We start from the raw sequence: 7,997 nt of genomic DNA, 5'->3' as shown, positions 1-7,997 counted from the left end.
TCCCCCCTCTGTCCTTCTATTATACCCCAATCCTTCCTCTGTCCTTCTATTATACCCCAATCCCCCTCTGTCCCTCTATTATACCCCAATCCCCCCTCTGTCCTTCTATTATACCCCAATCCTCCCTCTGTCCTTCTATTATACCCCAATCCCCCTCTGTCCTTCTATTATACCCCAATCCCCCTCTGTCCTTCTATTATACCCCAATCCCCCCTCTGTCCTTCTATTATACCCCAATCCTCCCTCTGTCCTTCTATTATATCCCAATCCCCCTCTGTCCCTCTATTATACCCCAATCCCCCCTCTGTCCTTCTATTATACCCCAATCCTCCCCCTATCCTTCTATTATACCCCAATCCTCCCTCTGTCCTTCTATTATACCCCAATCCCCCCTCTGTCCCTCTATTATACCCCAATCCCCCCTCTGTCCTTCTATTATACCCCAATCCCCCCTCTGTCCCTCTATTATACTCCAATCCTCCCTCTGTCCCTCTATTATACCCCAATCCCCCCTCTGTCCTTCTATTATACCCCAATCCCCCCTCTGTCCTTCTATTATACCCCAATCCCCCCTCTGTCCCTCTATTATACTCCAATCCTCCCTCTGTCCCTCTATTATACCCCAATCCTCCCCTCTGTCCTTCTATTATACCCCAATCCTCCCTCTGTCCTTCTATTATACCCCAATCCCCCCTCTGTCCTTCTATTATACCCCAATCCCCCCTCTGTCCTTCTATTATACCCCAATCCCCCCTCTGTCCTTCTATTATACCCCAATCCTCCCTCTATACTTCTATTATACCCCAATCCCCCCTCTGTCCCTCTATCATACCCCAATCCTCCCTCTGTCCTTCTATTATACCCCAATCCTCCCTCTGTCCTTCTATTATACCCCAATCCCCCCTCTGTCCCTCTATTATACCCCAATCCTCCCTCTGTCCTTCTATTATACCCCAATCCCCCCTCTGTCCCTCTATGATACCCCAATCCCCCCTCTGTCCCTCTATTATACCCCAATCCTCCCTCTGTCCTTCTATTATACCCCAATCCCCCCTCTGTCCTTCTATTATACCCCAATCCCCCCTCTGTCCTTCTATTATACCCCAATCACCCCTCTGTCCTTCTATTACACCCCAATCACCCCTCTGTCCTTCTATTATACCCCAATCTCCCCTCTGTCCTTCTATTATACCCCAATCCCCCCTCTGTCCTTCTATTATACCCCAATCCCCCCTCTGTCCTTCTATTATACCCCAATCCCCCCTCTGTCCTTCTATTATACCCCAATCCCCCCTCTGTCCTTCTATTATACCCCAATCCTCCCTCTGTCCTTCTATTATACCCCAATCCCCCCTCTGTCCTTCTATTATACCCCAATCCCCCCTCTGTCCTTCTATTACACCCCAATCCCCCCCTCTGTCCTTCTATTATACCCCAATCCCCCCTCTGTCCTTCTATTATACCCCAATCCCCCCTCTGTCCTTCTATTATACCCCAATCCCCCCTCTGTCCCTCTATTATACCCCAATCCTCCCCCTGTCCTTCTATTATACCCCAATCCCCCCTCTGTCCTTCTATTATACCCCAATCCCCCCTCTGTCCTTCTATTATACCCCAATCCTCCCTCTGTCCTTCTATTATACCCCAATCCTCCCCCCCCCCCGCCCCCCCCCCCCCCCCCAGAAAAAAATCACGCCAACCAAAATGCCCCCACATTCATTATTTTATATCATGATAACTAAAGAGGACCTGTCATGGCTCTATACATGTATAGGAGTATAAAGAGGACCTGTCATGGCTCTATACATGTATAGTAGTATAAAGAGGACCTGTCATGTCTCTATACATGTATATAGCAGTATAAAGAGGACCTGTCATGGCTCTATACATGTATATAGGAGTATAAAGAGGACCTGTCATGTCTCTATACATGTATATAGGAGTATAAAGAGGACCTGTCATGGCTCTATACATGTATATAGGAGTATAAAGAGGACCTGTCATGTCTCTATACATGTATATAGCAGTATAAAGAGGACCTGTCATGGCTCTATACATGTATATAGGAGTATAAAGAGGACCTGTCATGGCTCTATACATGTATATAGAAGTATAAAGAGGACCTGTCATGGCTCTATACATGTATATAGGAGTATAAAGAGGACCTGTCATGGCTCTATACATGTATATAGGAGTATAAAGGGGACCCGTCATGGCTCTATACATGTATATAGGAGTATAAAGAGGACCTGTCATGGCTCTATACATGTATATAGGAGTATATAGAGGACCTGTCATGGCTCTATACATGTATATAGGAGTATAAAGAGGACCTGTCATGGCTCTATACATGTATATAGGAGTATAAAGAGGACCTGTCATGGCTCTATACATGTATATAGATGTATAAAGAGGACCTGTCATGGCTCTATACATGTATATAGGAGTATAAAGAGGACCTGTCATGGCTCTATACATGTATATAGGAGTATAAAGAGGACCTGTCATGGCTCTATACATGTATATAGGAGTATAAAGAGGACCTGTCATGTCTCTATACATGTATATAGCAGTATAAAGAGGACCTGTCATGGCTCTATGGATGTATATAGGAGTATAAAGAGGGCCTGTCATGGCTCTATACATGTATATAGGAGTATAAAGAGGACCTGTCATGGCTCTATACATGTATATAGGAGTATAAAGAGGACCTGTCATGGCTCTATACATGTATAGGAGTATAAAGAGGACCTGTCATGGCTCTATACATGTATATAGGAGTATAAAGAGGGCCTGTCATGGCTCTATACATGTATAGGAGTATAAAGAGGACCTGTCATGGCTCTATACATGTATATAGAAGTATAAAGAGGACCTGTCATGGCTCTATACATGTATATAGGAGTATAAAGAGGACCTGTCATGGCTCTATACATGTATATAGGAGTATAAAGAGGACCTGTCATGGCTCTATACATGTATATAAGAGTATAAAGAGGACCTGTCATGGCTCTATACATGTATATAGGAGTATAAAGAGGATCTGTCATGGCTCTATACATGTATATAGGAGTATAAAGAGGACCTGTCATGGCTCTATACATGTATATAGGAGTATAAAGAGGACCTGTCATGGCTCTATACATGTATATAGGAGTATAAAGAGGACCTGTCATGTCTCTATACATGTATATAGGAGTATAAAGAGGACCTGTCATGGCTCTATACATGTATATAAGAGTATAAAGAGGACCTGTCATGGCTCTATACATGTATATAGAAGTATAAAGAGGACCTGTCATGTCTCTATACATGTATATAGGAGTATATAGAGGACCTGTCATGGCTCTATACATGTATATAGGAGTATATAGAGGACCTGTCATGGCTCTATACATGTATATAGGAGTATAAAGAGGACCTGTCATGGCTCTATACATGTATATAGGAGTATAAAGAGGACCTGTCATGGCTCTATACATGTATATAAGAGTATAAAGAGGACCTGTCATGGCTCTATACATGTATATAGGAGTATAAAGAGGACCTGTCATGGCTCTATACATGTATAGGAGTATAAAGAGGACCTGTCATGGCTCTATACATGTATAGGAGTATAAAGAGGACCTGTCATGGCTCTATACATGTATATAGAAGTATAAAGAGGACCTGTCATGGCTCTATACATGTATATAGGAGTATAAAGAGGACCTGTCATGGCTCTATACATGTATAGGAGTATAAAGAGGACCTGTCATGTCTCTATACATGTATATAGGAGTATAAAGAGGACCTGTCATGGCTCTATACATGTATATAGGAGTATAAAGAGGACCTGTCATGGCTCTATACATGTATATAGGAGTATAAAGAGGACCTGTCATGGCTCTATACATGTATATAGGAGTATAAAGAGGACCTGTCATGGCTCTATACATGTATATAGAAGTATAAAGAGGACCTGTCATGGCTCTATACATGTATATAGGAGTATAAAGAGGACCTGTCATGGCTCTATACATGTATATAGGAGTATAAAGGGGACCCGTCATGGCTCTATACATGTATATAGGAGTATAAAGAGGACCTGTCATGGCTCTATACATGTATATAGGAGTATATAGAGGACCTGTCATGGCTCTATACATGTATATAGGAGTATAAAGGGGACCTGTCATGGCTCTATACATGTATATAGGAGTATAAAGAGGACCTGTCATGGCTCTATACATGTATATAGATGTATAAAGAGGACCTGTCATGGCTCTATACATGTATATAGGAGTATAAAGAGGACCTGTCATGGCTCTATACATGTATATAGGAGTATAAAGAGGACCTGTCATGGCTCTATACATGTATATAGGAGTATAAAGAGGACCTGTCATGTCTCTATATATGTATATAGGAGTATACAGAGGACCTGTCATGGCTCTATACATGTATAGGAGTATAAAGAGGACCTGTCATGGCTCTATGGATGTATATAGGAGTATAAAGAGGGCCTGTCATGGCTCTATACATGTATATAGGAGTATAAAGAGGACCTGTCATGGCTCTATACATGTATATAGGAGTATAAAGAGGACCTGTCATGGCTCTATACATGTATAGGAGTATAAAGAGGACCTGTCATGGCTCTATACATGTATATAGGAGTATAAAGAGGGCCTGTCATGGCTCTATACATGTATAGGAGTATAAAGAGGACCTGTCATGGCTCTATACATGTATATAGAAGTATAAAGAGGACCTGTCATGGCTCTATACATGTATATAGGAGTATAAAGAGGACCTGTCATGGCTCTATACATGTATATAGGAGTATAAAGAGGACCTGTCATGGCTCTATACATGTATATAAGAGTATAAAGAGGACCTGTCATGGCTCTATACATGTATATAGGAGTATAAAGAGGATCTGTCATGGCTCTATACATGTATATAGGAGTATAAAGAGGACCTGTCATGGCTCTATACATGTATATAGGAGTATAAAGAGGACCTGTCATGGCTCTATACATGTATATAGGAGTATAAAGAGGACCTGTCATGTCTCTATACATGTATATAGGAGTATAAAGAGGACCTGTCATGGCTCTATACATGTATATAAGAGTATAAAGAGGACCTGTCATGGCTCTATACATGTATATAGAAGTATAAAGAGGACCTGTCATGTCTCTATACATGTATATAGGAGTATATAGAGGACCTGTCATGGCTCTATACATGTATATAGGAGTATATAGAGGACCTGTCATGGCTCTATACATGTATATAGGAGTATAAAGAGGACCTGTCATGGCTCTATACATGTATATAAGAGTATAAAGAGGACCTGTCATGGCTCTATACATGTATATAGGAGTATAAAGAGGACCTGTCATGGCTCTATACATGTATAGGAGTATAAAGAGGACCTGTCATGGCTCTATACATGTATATAGGAGTATAAAGAGGACCTGTCATGGCTCTATACATGTATAGGAGTATAAAGAGGACCTGTCATGGCTCTATACATGTATATAGAAGTATAAAGAGGACCTGTCATGGCTCTATACATGTATATAGGAGTATAAAGAGGACCTGTCATGGCTCTATACATGTATAGGAGTATAAAGAGGACCTGTCATGTCTCTATACATGTATATAGGAGTATAAAGAGGACCTGTCATGGCTCTATACATGTATATAGGAGTATAAAGAGGACCTGTCATGGCTCTATACATGTATATAGGAGTATAAAGAGGACCTGTCATGGCTCTATACATGTATATAGGAGTATAAAGAGGACCTGTCATGGCTCTATACATGTATATAGGAGTATAAAGAGGACCTGTCATGGCTCTATACATGTATAGGAGTATAAAGAGGACCTGTCATGGCTCTATACATGTATATAGGAGTATAAAGAGGACCTGTCATGGCTCTATACATGTATATAGAAGTATAAAGAGGACCTGTCATGGCTCTATACATGTATATAGAAGTATAAAGAGGACCTGTCATGGCTCTATACATGTATATAGGAGTATAAAGAGGACCTGTCATGGCTCTATACATGTATATAGAAGTATAAAGAGGACCTGTCATGGCTCTATACATGTATATAGGAGTATAAAGAGGACCTGTCATGGCTCTATACATGTATATAGGAGTATAAAGAGGACCTGTCATGGCTCTATACATGTATATAGAAGTATAAAGAGGACCTGTCATGGCTCTATACATGTATCCAGGAGGGACCTGTGAATTGCCGGCGGCCACAATGTCTTTTGCGCAAACTAATCAATGTACGCTAATTGTGTTTTTTTTTTTTGGTACCAAAAATATGTAGAAGAATATATATTGACCTAAACTGAAGAAAATAGTTTATTTTTCTACATTTTGGGGATATTTTTTATAGCAAAAAGTTAAAAAATATATATATTTATAGCACAAAAAATAAAAACCGCAGAGGTGATCAAATACCACCAAAAGAAATCTCTATTTGTGATTTGGGTGACGGAACGGGCTGGCGGGCATCAGTATGCTGCCCCCCTAAAAGTGCTGCCTGGTACCCATGGTACCACCCGGTCCCATCATAGGGCCGGCCCTGATTGGGGTACAATGGGGGGATAGAGGGGGGTCCAGGTGCTGAATGAATGAATTTCTCAGTAAGATAGTGCTGCCCTCCCCTTGGTAATGTCCCTCTTTATGGGGAATTCATAAAATGCCCACTAGATGGCAGCAGAGACTGGCACTGGCTGCAGCAGATGATCCTGGGTCTGGAGCATGCGCAGCGCAGGCGTTGCTCCTCCAATACTCACAGTGGGCAGAATATTGGCTGAATGCGAAGATCTTTCAGTCCCTGGGGGGTCCTGGAGTCCGACACAGCATACGTCCCCCCCTGCACAGTTCTTATACATTTTACTGAGAGGAGGGGGGTGGTAATGGTCTGTGTCATATAATGGTACAGGTGGGGGGGGGGCTCTTTATTAGTCTGATCTTGTAGGGGAAATGGTATTGATCTGTGTGCAGTATAATGATACAGGCGGTGGGGGGGGGGGGTATATGGGGGGGTGTATATGGTAATGATCTGTGTGCAGTATAATGATACAGGCGGTGGGGGGGGGTGTATATGGGGGGTGTATATGGTAATGATCTGTGTGCAGTATAATGATACAGGCGGTGGGGGGGGGTGTAGATGGGGGGGGTGTATATGGTAATGATCTGTGTGCAGTATAATGATACAGGCGGTGGGGGGGGGTGTAGATGGGGGGGTATATGGTAATGATCTGTGTGCAGTATAATGATACAGGCGGTGGGGGGGGGGGTATATGGGGGGTATATGGTAATGATCTGTGTGCAGTATAATAATACAGGCGGTGGGGGGGGGGTGTAGATGGGGGGGTATATGGTAATGATCTGTGTGCAGTATAATGATACAGGCGGTGGGGGGGGGGTATATGGTAATGATCTGTGTGCAGTATAATGATGCAGGCGGTGGGGGGGGGGGGTGTAGATGGGGGGGGTAGATGGTAATGATCTGTGTGCAGTATAATGATACAGGCGGTGGGGGGGGGTGTAGATGGGGGGGTATATGGTAATGATCTGTGTGCAGTATAATGATACAGGCGGTGGGGGGGGGTATATGGTAATGATCTGTGTGCAGTATAATGATACAGGCGGTGGGGGGGTGGTGTAGATGGGGGGGTAGATGGTAATGATCTGTGTGCAGTATAATGATACAGGCGGTGGGGGGGGGTATATGGTAATGATCTGTGTGCAGTATAATGATGCAGGCGGTGGGGGGGGGGGGGTAGATGGGGGGGTAGATGGTAATGATCTGTGTGCAGTATAATGATACAGGAGGTGGGGGGGTGTAGATGGGGTGTATATGGTAATGATCTGTGTGCAGTATAATGATACAGGCGATGGGGGGGGGTGTAGAGGGGGGGGTATATGGTAATGATCTGTGTGCAGTATAATGATACAGGCGGTGGGGGGGGGGG

The sequence above is a fragment of the Rana temporaria genome, chromosome 12, assembly GCF_905171775.1.
Source record: "Rana temporaria chromosome 12, aRanTem1.1, whole genome shotgun sequence".
Taxonomy (NCBI): Eukaryota; Metazoa; Chordata; class Amphibia; order Anura; family Ranidae; genus Rana; species Rana temporaria.
This window is presented reverse-complemented; position numbering follows the sequence as displayed.